The following is a 12,427-nucleotide window of genomic DNA, read 5'->3' on the forward strand; positions in this document are numbered from 1 at the left end:
CACCACAAGGTGGCAGCATTTCCTCTGAAAAAATCTGGTGACTACACACTAAATTATTTTCTGAGACACTTAACAGTACAAATACTGTTATTTCTGCACCTTCCGCCACTGGACGTATTACTGCTAAACTATATGCAACCATGAAAACAGCACTAGCCCAGAGTAAACAAACTTTAGAAACAACATAACACTTCCAATCCCTTGTGATTGATCAAGTGTCCCTCTGCAGCAAACGCAAACTAAATGTAAAATACACAACTTAAAAAAATCATAATAATACACAATGTCCTGGTTTCTTTATTACGAGAAAGACATTTGAATGTAAAATCAGTTCTCAGGTCGCTGCAGCAGTGAATGTTAACAGGAAGCAGCCAAGAAAACAGAAAACAAAAGGAGGAAAGTGAGGAATCACACATCCAGGACGTGAAGTCAAGCAGCTGGATGTGACTGAAGAGCTGTGTGAACTAGTTTCTTCAACAGTGATGCATGAGGCAGTTCTCCTTAATGCTCACTGAAGAGGTTAAACAGTGTGCAGGAATATAAAAATGAATTAGAGAATCAGGATCACATGTGTTTTCAGCCTCGTGTGGATCCTTTGAACCTGCTGATGAAAATCAGCTGCCGGCGTCTGCTAACGTTCATTAACTGTTTCTTTTGTGGTTCCACCAGAGATGAAAGACCGACTGAACCTCCGGAGAAGAAACAAACCACAACAGCCAATCAGCTTTTTTCTTCATAAGAATGCTTTCACCTCTGACCCCTGCTCATTAGAGTATTTGTAAAGAACAGAACTTAAACAGTAATGCTGTGACCTTCCTGTTAGCATCAATACTTGAACTAAAACCAAAAAACTACAAAAGGCTGCTCTGAACCAGCAGCTGCACAGCATGTGGCTTTTATTTTGGAGGACACATCCTGATATATCTACTGTACACACCATGTGTTATTTATCCAAATTTAAATTTCTCTCTTTGTGTTTCAGGTATTTCTCAAAGGAGAACTCAGAACAAGTGATTAACAGATAGATAAGCATGCAGTTTGATTACAGTGGTGCAGCTGCAGGCCACTTGTTCCTCTTAATCTCAGACAGGAAGTACACCGCTGTGGCAGCTGCAGCGTTTTAACCAGAGAGACGTTAATGTGAAACCACAGCATATGGACACCAGACATACATACATACATACATGCACATTAATAATACACTTGGTTTATGTCATTTCTTATACCTGCATTGTGTGATTGAGGCCACTAGAGGGCAGAAATATTTACACTGCTCTACACCTGAGCAAAACAAATTGCAGAGACAGTCAGCAAAGTCAAAGGATGAAGAGCTGTATCACCAGATATAATTGAAATCATGAATTAGACCTGGATACGACAGCACCGCTCAGCCTTGCTTCCATTTTTGGACACTTGACGACTTTCTATTATGGATTTTTGATCTATGGTGGTTTTAGAAAAAAGGAGAGGAGCACCATCTAGTGGGGTTTGCAGGATAGAGGCCTAGGAACACAGGTTTGGGATGTTTAAAGTGAGGCAGGTGCACAGCTCAGAACTTTGGCATGCAGGGAAGATGCCGAGGCCAGACACAACTGAGCTGCTTCCCAGCGGGGGTGAAGGTGAAGGGAAGTAGATCGATGTGACTGAGCATCAGTGGTGCGTTAGCTGCTCTTGCCGTGGGATTATTCTGTTGTTAACCTTTTGTTTTTTCTGGTCTTTCTATGTCGCCTCTGCCCTGGCAAGTGAGCTGGTAGCTGGATTTTTAATGGTTGGCTGTGAAAACAATCACGTGTGTGTTGACTCACTAAGTGTGTAAGACTTATTGATCACAGCGTGCTCTGGTGTGTTCGTGGAATTTAGCCTCTTCTCTGTTAGTGATAGCTGGGAAGCCAACTGCGAGGAGATCAACGTGGGCAGCATGAATTTAACAGCTGAACTTCTGTAATAAAAACACTTTAACATCCACCTCCCTGATTTCTCATTTCTTATGCTTTTGCAATGGCTGTATCATTAAAAAAAAACTTTCCTTAATGGTAAACCTTGGAGCTAGAAAACATTTTTTAGTTTATGCACAAGCTGAGCAGTTCTCTTTGGACTGAATGGGCGCCATCTTTGCATTTGGTATCTAGTCGTTCTGATAAATCTATGATAACATTTTTAAAAAAAAATCAGTTTCAGCTACTAAATCAGCAGCACCAACCGAACAACAGCTCAGTGGCCAAACTGAACACTGGTTCTTGAGGTTGATATTCAGGTGAGTGTTCAGGTGATCATTCAGAGAGGGGTGCGGCACACCTGAAACACAAACTGCATTTACATGGAGCCTAATATTCTGATTATAATCGGTTTAAAAGCCCAAACAGAATGAAAATGCTCCATATAGACACCTCAACCAGAATAACATACCCAAACTGAACAAGATTTGCTGAGGGGTAGTTTAAACCTTTTCATAAACATAAACACAAATCAAAGTAAAAATTGCCCCATGTCAACAATACAAATCCTTTGGGTTGAATGATATTTAGCATCATTGGAATCTGAACCAGTTCTTCTGAAACTGAAGCACACGTTTCTCATATGACTATCTGACTATCAGCACTGAGATACTTTGAACACTCCCTGGTCTGAGAGATTCTTTTGTAAATCTAATAACAACACAATAATTCTGATCATGAGATGAAAATTTGAAGTGTATCAAATGTTATTTCCCCTGTTAATATCACGTATTAGAAACATCACAGCGTCTGCATTAAAGTTGTGTTCTCAGATGTGTTAAAGTGACTTCAGATTGAAATTGAATGAAAGTCCATTTTTATTTATGTCTTTTTTAGCTCCACGTCAAATTTTGAATTGCAAAATTGGATTAGAGTTGAATGTGTTGAGTTCACTAACATCGTCAGAGCGTGACCGACTTTAAACTGGTTTTATCTGGATGCTTCTGTCTCAGCTCTGTGTGCAATTGATTAAGATACAGAAGAACTAAATTCTGACAGAGACTCAGAGGTGAAACCAAACTGAAAGATGAACCTGTCACATGATAACTGGCAGTTAGTCCAACATGTTTCACTGATTGATTTTGAACTGCAGTAGTACCCTTTAGTAGTTTCAGTTCCGTACACAAACAAAATCCATAAATCTGCTTAGAAATAATAGAAGAAAAGGAGCTCCTTCTATCTCTAGGACTTCCTTAAGAATCATCGTGTTTTTAAGGTTTCTTCAGTCTCACAGTAATCAGATGACAGCTGTCTGTGCACTCATGGGTATATTGCAAACAAGAATGGCTAATGGTTAATTCGGCACTACTCTCAAAGCATTATGGGAACTGTAGTTCCGAAATTTAAAGCAGGGTTATCTACCACATAAAAGCAAAAGAAACAATAAAAATAGGATAGGAGTCATAGTTTTTTCTGCCTGTTTCACCATTTCATGAAGAGAGCTAAATCAACGTAAAAGTCTGCTGATCAACAATTCCTGTTAAAAGCACACACACACACACACACACACACACACACACACAACTGCCTCATCTTCAGTCTGATAAACCTTCATTGACAACATCTGTTTAAAAACTGGATGATATTCAACTGTTTCTGACTAAATGTGGATGTAATAATGACTGTGACGCTCTGTTTTCATTCAGTCGACCTGTCAATGTTTACTTCAGGTTGGTCAAGTTTAACCACAAGCACCACTTGAAACTGTTTGGAAAAGGGCAGGCACTTCGAAAGAAATACTTGGCAGGTGATTGGACGAACCATTCCTTTATCACAAGCTAACTTCAACAAATCAGATCAACAGTAATAGAGCGCGAACGGGACATTTGGTAAATTAAACTCTTACAGGCGTCAGTCAAGAGCGGAGAGTAAACGTCTTTTCCATGTACTTCTTTCAATGAAATAAATGCTCCAGTTGTGATAGAACTGATGCAATAGCAGCTACGCTAACCTCTTGAGTAGCCGCCATTGTTGTTTTTTAAACAAATCATTGCTTCTCTTGCTAGTCTTTACGTCAGAACCACGTCCACACTGATTGGTTGAACCACTTTGAGTCTGCCACGAGCTTGGAGCCTGGCAAGATGGATTTGCAAGATCACATGAAAAACTCTGGAGGATCTTCAATGAACATCACATCCCAGTTGGCTTCAAACCTAGCAACACACTGAGATGGGAACTTGTCCATCCTAAGAACAAAACACCCGGGCATAAGCAGAGTAAGCTAATATCTCAAGGCACACCTGTATTCATATCACTGCATAATAGCCTCTATAATGTGTTATCTAATCACTCTGTACTTATTTATTTTTATCTGCTAATGCCAAATAAAAGTTCACAAAGGGTTCCCTGGAAGGTTTTTAAAGGATTTTATAGGGTCTAGAATTTGACTCTGTATTGGTAAATGAATGTGCACAAAGTTCTGATATACTAAATTAAAAGCTCATTTGTTACTTGTTGTACAGTTGTTGTTGTTCTCTTGATGTAGGCCTACTGCTGCAGTTAGTATGACAGCAGAGAGCTCTCTTTTAAAAGGACCCATCATGTTGGGAAACATTTCATTCCACTCTCATCACTTCCTGGACCCTGAATATAGCCTTTAAATCTGACCGTGACCCATTTTGACTCAAGCTGTTTCCATTCCCTGCTCATCCCATTGTTTTGCAAGCACTCATTCATGTTTTATAACTACCTACTTATTTCCATGTGCTTCTTTTATATTAAGCATTGTGTAAGGTTTTTTTTTTCAGCCTGTATAAATTCCTGCGTACTTCATTAAACTTGCTGAACCGGGCCCTGCTTCATGCCGTCTTGTGCCCCGAGCACTTGCTGCTTCCAGAACCCTGATTCCAAAAAGAAGAGCCAGTAACTGATCAAGTTATCCACCATAACAAGCCATAAAATCAACAATTGCCCCACCTGACAAATGACTTTCACATACTGCCCCCCACCAGCCGCCGCTGCATCTGAATGGCTCTAACCTCCTGCTGACCTGAGGTTTGCAATAGCAGAAGGTTTTGGTTAAAAAAATCCAGGGAAATACCAGTATCTTGATCCTGTGTGTGTGTGTGTGTGTGTGTGTGTGTGTGTGTGTGTGTGTGCTCTGAGGAGGTCAGTAGGTCTGGGTGAGAAGGAGGAAGATCCACAATCACAGGAAGAAACTATTAATCCTGCAGACATACACACAAAAATGTTAAGATGCTGCTGTTTCCTCCGTCTGCAGCTCAGCGTGTCGCCTTTATGTAACCAGTTCAATAACACGAGTGTTAATTGATATAACGGTATTGTACAGATTTATTTTTCAAATTTGATGATTTGATGATGTGAAAACAGTAAACGTCTCATTTCTTCGAGTGTTTGTTCCTGTGTCGGTTCTGCATCCAGTTGTGTTCGTTCCAAACAAACAGGAAGTGTAAAACGCATCATCGCTTCTTCTGCAGAGCAACAAGCTGTTGATGTTATTTCATGTAAACACAACACACAATATATGAGACAGTGGATCAGGATGAGGATGTGGAACGTCGAGGAAGGAAGACGCCACAGAGATCATTGTCAGAGAGTGTGTGTAATAAATAGAATGATTAAATAATACATGTTGAAAACTAACACATCAACACACAACCTCAGACGTGACCCAGAGTCTGTTAGAAATCTGTCAAAGCTCTCAAGGACATGTCCGACCCTCTTATGTCCAATGATACTGGAGCAAAGTACTTTTCTTCCAAACTCCTCCAAACACTTTGCTAGCATTCATTTAAAAAAAAGCTTTTCTTCAGGTGTAGCGCTGCCCATGTTGATATGTCCCAATGTCTGATTTAGTGGCTGAAATAATGAGGAGGAATAATGGAGGAAATATTATTTGATGATTCCTTTTTTTTGTCCTTTCCTTTCCTTTCCTCTTCTCTTCTGTCTCTGTTTCATCGCCTTGTTCAATCTCTTGTTTCATCTGCTCTCTTTATTTCATCAACTCTTCGTTGCCTCTTTTCTCATCGTCTGTCCTTTTTTTTCTCTCTTTTCCTCGCCTCATTTCATCTCCTTGTTTCCATCTCTACTCATCTGTCCTTCTTTCCTTTCCTTTCCTTTCCTTTCCTTTCCTTTTACTTTCCTCTCCTTGTTTAATCTCCTTTGCCCCTCTCCTCTTCCATCTCCTAGTCTCCTCTCCTCTCCTCTCCTTGTTTATTGTCCTCTTCTCTTCTCACCACACTTTAGTTTATCCTCTTGATGCCTCTCCTGTTTCCTCCTGGCCTCTCCTCTCTCCTGTCCTTATTTTATCTCCACTATCGTCTCCTCCTCTGCTCCTCACTTGTTTCCTCCTCTCCTCTCCTCTCCTCTCCTCTCCTCTCCTCTCCTCTCCTCTCCTCTCCTCTCCTCTCTTGTTTCCTCTCCTCTCCTGTCTCCTCTCCTCTCCTCTCCTCTCTTGTTTCCTCTCCTCTCCTGTCTCCTCTCCTCTCCTGTCTCCTGTCTCCTCTCCTCTCCTCTCCTCTCCTCTCCTGTTTCCTCTCCTCTCCTCTCCTCTCCTCTCCTCTCCTCTCCTCTCCTCTCTTGTTTCCTCTCCTCTCCTGTCTCCTCTCCTCTCCTCTCCTCTCCTCTCGTTTCCTCTCCTCTCCTGTCTCCTCTCCTCTCCTGTCTCCTGTCTCCTCTCCTCTCCTCTCCTCTCCTCTCTTGTTTCCCCTCCTCTCCTCTCCTCTCCTCTCCTCTCCTCTCCTCTCCTCTCCTCTCCTCTCCTCTCTTGTTTCCTCTCCTCTCCTGTCTCCTCTCCTCTCCTCTCCTCTCCTCCCTGCAGGACATCCTGTTTCTGACCTCCACCATCAGGCTGTTTCCTGCGACAGGAAACTTGTCCACAGATGCAGGGGAGGAGAAGAGGTGAGGGAGGAGGAGGCAGGATGGAGAGGAGGAGGAGAGAAGGAGGAGGAACGCCTGCAGAAATGTTTAAGGAGGAGAAAGAAGGGTGGAGGAGGTGATGAAGAGGAGAAGGAGGAGGAGTTCAGAGGTCAACATGTAAACAAATCAGCGGTTCAGTCAAACAATAGAACTGGAGGTGAACGGGTTCAGCTTGATCACTGATTGGGTGTGAACAAACTGGTGTCATCACCTGTTGTCAGGCAGGATCCACCAATCAGACGAAGGTTCAGACAGAAAGTACTGAAGGTCGAGTTGGGGTGAGGGAGAGTCTTTCATAGTTATAGGTTTTAAATGTATATCTCTGCTTTTTCTCATTGTGAGTGTCACTTCAACTGTATAAAAGTGATTAGTAGAAATGATTGATTAAATGATTGGTTGGTTTATTTAAGTGTCCTGCACCTTTACAAGACACCAGACAACAAGAACCACAACAGTCACAAATCAAATATAAAGTTCCATAAATTAACAAAAAAATACCATTTCATTTCAGACATTTTGTCAAAATATCGGACGAACAAACAATAAAAATCAGGATTATTTTCTTCTCACAGTGCAATGAAATCCTCAACAACACAGAGGCCACAGAAAACACAGACGCAGCTCTTCAGGAATACCAGAAACCACCAGACTGTGAAAGCAGCTTATTACCAACCATATTTACGTTTCTTGTAAGGCGGTGACCTCTGGTGGCCGTAGTGATTATAACGGCAGCAGAAGAGGAAGTCAGGATTAGTTTGATACAAGAAAGTCCAAACAGGGAGGAGGACGAGGTGGGTCAAACAAGTACAGGACTTTTATCAAGGAGGTCGCTGTTTAAGTCCTGTGTGAAACCAAATGTCAATGGAGAGTTATTTTAACCAAAACACAATGTTTTCTTAAACCTGACCAACTGTGATTGTAAGAGGAAGGTCCAGTATGGCAGTTGCCGTTATGCTGCTGCGGTCAGGTTGTTGCAGATTTTGTTTGGGTCTGAGGATGTGTTGCCCTAAAAAACAGAAGTTAGAGGAACGTTTCTAGTCGAAGTCGATTCAACAACCTTCTGGCTACAAAGATAATCCTAAAAATATTCTGTAATTTATTTCTCTTATTGCCAACAAATCCTGTGACAAGAGCCAAACAAACAATGTGTTATTCTGTTTCTAAGAACTTTCTGACTTCTCTCCCCTGTCCTTGGCCTCAGCCCCGAGCCCATCGGTTCCTACTGAAGACACACGAATAGTGCATTTATTGAAGACTATTTTCAGCGGTAGATCAGTGTGGCCCGCTGATGTGTCTTTACTAGTTTTTGGACAACGAGAGCTCCAAAGATTTTTTTTTTTTATCAGGACACAATCAGCTTATATGAAAATGAATGGAGTTGGACACACACACACACACACACACACACACACACACACACACACACACACACAGTGTATCCTCTCACAGGAGAGTGTGGTATTTGTCTTCTTCCACTCTGATCCTTATCTGGCAACATGTGGGTCAGCAGATCAGCTACATCCTGCCTTTAACACACACACACACACACACACACACACACACACACACACACACACACACAGGCTAAACAAAAGGTGAATGTACTGTTGAATGCAGCACTAATGGCTGCTAATGGGGTCACACACAAACATAAACACACTAACACACACACACACACACACACACACACACACACACACACACACACACACACACACACACACACACACTCAGGGTGAAGCTCTTAATCTGCTGCCACTTTTCCACACAGCTATTAAAGCCACAATAAGATGTCTTCAACAGGACAGGAGGCTGGTGGTGAGAGGTGTTGCTCACCTTGATGACCTGATGACATCCAGGGCCAACACTGAACAGATTCTGACACTGAGCTTCCAGTTTATTTCACCAATGACTGGTGATTTCTCCGTTTTGTTCTCCATGTACACAACATGGTTTGTTTTGAAACCCTTCATACAAAATAACATGTATTTGTTAAGAGGACTTTCTAAAACCTAAAAGCATGAAAGATCCCAGACCCACCAAACCGACATGGAAGAACTAGCTGTGAGGAATGCCAACTGTCACGTCGCCTGTGTCTCGGCCAAAAAGCTGCACCTGAACACACCGCAAAGACTACAGCTCAGAGATAATCAAGTCATATGTTCCATATGCCAGAATGGGAGAAACCGTGCTAGATGGTTGAAATCATGGATACTACGGCTCAAAGGTCTTTCTCTTTATTTTTCAGTTTCTCTTCAAATGCTGATTGTACCCATTGTTCTGATTAAAAGACAAAAAAGCTGAATATTAGTGGGTTTGGGGTGTGAAAGGGGTACAAGTGTGATCTAAACGCTGTTTTACAGTGGCTGACAAGGGCAAACGCTACAACTTAAGAAAACACATGAAATAATAATAATAATAACTTTATTTGTAGAGCACCTTTAAAAACAGAGTTGACAGTGCTCTGACAACAAAAGCAGGACACTCAGGAAGATAATATAACAGTCAAGCCAGACTAGTTAAAGTTAAAACAAGAAGGCAAAAAAAAAGAAAAGAAAGCACAAATACATACATACACAGACCTGCATACATACATAAATACATACATACATCAGCCACAGCATCAAAACCACCATCTGCTGCTGTTAGACTCTACAGCCAGCACTGCTCCCAGTAGACCTCACATGTGCACTATGCCATAAAAAACTTCCACACATATCCCATATACATTTTGGTTTGCACTAAATGGACAATTTTTAAATACCCATATTTATTATTATTTGTAAATAAAAATAACACACCGTTTAAAATTACACTGTTCATATTGTAAATATTATGTATATACAATTTCAATTCTATTTCTTATCTTCTTATTATATTGTTTATTTTTTACTTGTATTACTGTTATTGTAATTACTGTCCTTTGGCTGCTGTGACAAAGAAATTTCCCCATCTGTGGGACAAATAAAGGAATTCTGATTCTGATTCTGATTCTGAACACCGGCCACCCCGCCACAGTGCAGGTGCAAATACACACAACACATCCAAATACAAGAACACACTACAACGGCCCAAAAAGCCTCCGATTAGTAAAAACCACCAAACCTCAAAACACATGCAATAGGAAAATGCTGCATGCGCTCTCCACAAATTTATGTTCCTCTTATCATTGAGATCACAGATCTGAAACAGATAAGCTGCCAAGTCTTTCCAAAAGTGATGCAAAACGGTCAAAATACACTTGCAAAACTTGCATATTATGTACAGTATATAATCTACAGTATCTTGTATCATAACTATAGCATAGCTGCCATAAGCAGGTTTGTAAAAAGTGAGAATTTAAAAAAATATTGGCATTAGGTGTTAAAAAATGAACCTAAAGTGAGGTTTTTGTAGAATCATATGGAAGTTCTCGTCTTGCAGTAGTCATCTTACAGCTCACTGTGGCTGCCTCTTCTTGTATGACACATTATATTAAACTGAACTGGTCACAAAAAAAGTCCAGTAAAGTTTCAGTATCTTGAAGAATGTGTCGGATGTTTCCTCAGAGCACTTTGTTAAATGTCGTTTGTCGAACAGTTCAGGGAGTTTTTCTCTCACTTAACACGCACATGTCTGTGTGATACGCCAGCATGCTGTGATCTGTTATCGGCCATGTAGGAGGAGGGAGGGATCAGCAATACTTGCAGATAACACCGTAAAAAAGGTTCACCTTAATCACATACTTGTCCCAAATCCCTGCAGCTGTTGCAGACGTTCTTCATTTGGTTTTCATTACAGTTTTTCCTCATGTCTCATTCAGACATTTCCAGCAGCTAAAGAACACAAGAAACATTATATATCAACTTCAAATGACAAATGAATGAAAGCAAATGATGCAACACTGAAAGAGTTAATGTTGAACAGCTTCATCTGAGCGTCTTGAAGTGAAGAAAGTTGAAGATTGATGGCCTGCTATGTTCTGACCACAAACCTTCATCCAGGTGGTGGATTAATTAGAAACAGACGTGTTCCTGTGTGTGTCTGCAAAAGCACTCACTTCCTGTAACTGGGAATGTACTCTCTCTCTCTCTAACACACACACACACACACACACACACACACACACACACACACACACACACACACACACTGAGCCAGTTGATTGGCTGCAGACAGGAGGTTCATGGTGTTTGTTTTGCTGATAATCTAATCTGATTGGCTGACCTCTGCTCTGCCTGGATGTCTCAGGTTTGGATCTCCTCAACAGGCGACTGCAGACTTCACAGAAAGTTAGAGGTCGTTTTAAATATTTCTGGTTCTGTTTAGGATTTAAGATTGTTTTGTAAATTGAGGTATATACATTCAGTAGCCTTTATAAGTGGATTTGTTTTGCCTAAACTTAAAGGGATGGTTCAACCTAAATTAAAGGTACATATTTCCTCTTACCTGCAGTTACTTTATCCATCTTGAATGTTTTAGTGTGAGTTGCAGAGTTTTGGAGTTGTCTGCCTTCTCTCCAGTAAAATGGTACTAGATGGCATTCAGCTTGTGGTGCTCAAAGCGCCAAAATAATGCTTGAGAGCAACGTCCAACCCCATCAGTATACCCTCAGTCATCCATCTCTCCGTGCATTAGAAGATGACAGTGCTGATGTCTTTATGATTTAAACAGTCCCCTCCCTCCAAGCCGAGAGGAAAGTGATACTCTTGAACCCTCCTCGGCCTGACTCTCTGTCAGCCCGCAGGACCGAATGAAAAATAAGCGCTGAGCATGTTGGGAAGACATTCAGCTCAGTGGATCTGCAGCTGTTGAGCTCAGACTGGTTTTAATGGTTTTAACTTGGTGTCTGCAGGTTTTTTAATCCAACCAGAGCCAGAAGAGACAGAAATATCTACATCTGAAGTACTGTCTCATAGGTTTTCTACATGGTCTTTGTAAAGACTGTGTCAGGACTGTATTTCCTCAAGTCTGCAAACTTCCACTGAGACGTCTTCTGAGTTATAACTTGTAATGTTATGGATATAGAATAAGGAAAGAACCTACACTAGATTGGTTCCCTGTAAACCTCGCTATCACTGTACAATTTTGTCTTCCACAGGGCATGAAATCACCTGAAAAGAGCTAAATGACTAGATGAATGAATAAACTCATGTTTTGTCCTGTGTTTTAGTCCACTGACCGAGCTGCCGTATTTGACAAGTTGGAAGTGACTTTGAAAAAGAATATGAAACTTTTTCTTAAAGTCTTGAATCGTCCATTTTGAGCAAATCTTTAATGCGAGCGCATTCTGCATCGAGTCGAAGGCAACATGCACACAACCCTCCCTGTCTCTTTTTGTGGTGCAGATAATCAAATCATCTAAAAGATCTAATTCCAGAATGAAATAGTAAACTCCCTTTTATGCATTGATTTGATTTACTAATAAAGGTCTTGCTCACAAAGGCATTTCTCAAGATATCACCAACATCATGATCATCAAAAGTCTTTGTGACCCAAATTTCGACTTGAATTTTAATGAATCAAATCAATGCAGAGGTGAAAAGTGTGTGCAGGAATTTAATCTTTTTTGCTGG

This window comes from Pagrus pagrus (assembly GCF_965226575.1).
Source record: "Pagrus pagrus genome assembly, chromosome: 5".
In the NCBI taxonomy this organism is placed as follows: Eukaryota; Metazoa; Chordata; class Actinopteri; order Spariformes; family Sparidae; genus Pagrus; species Pagrus pagrus.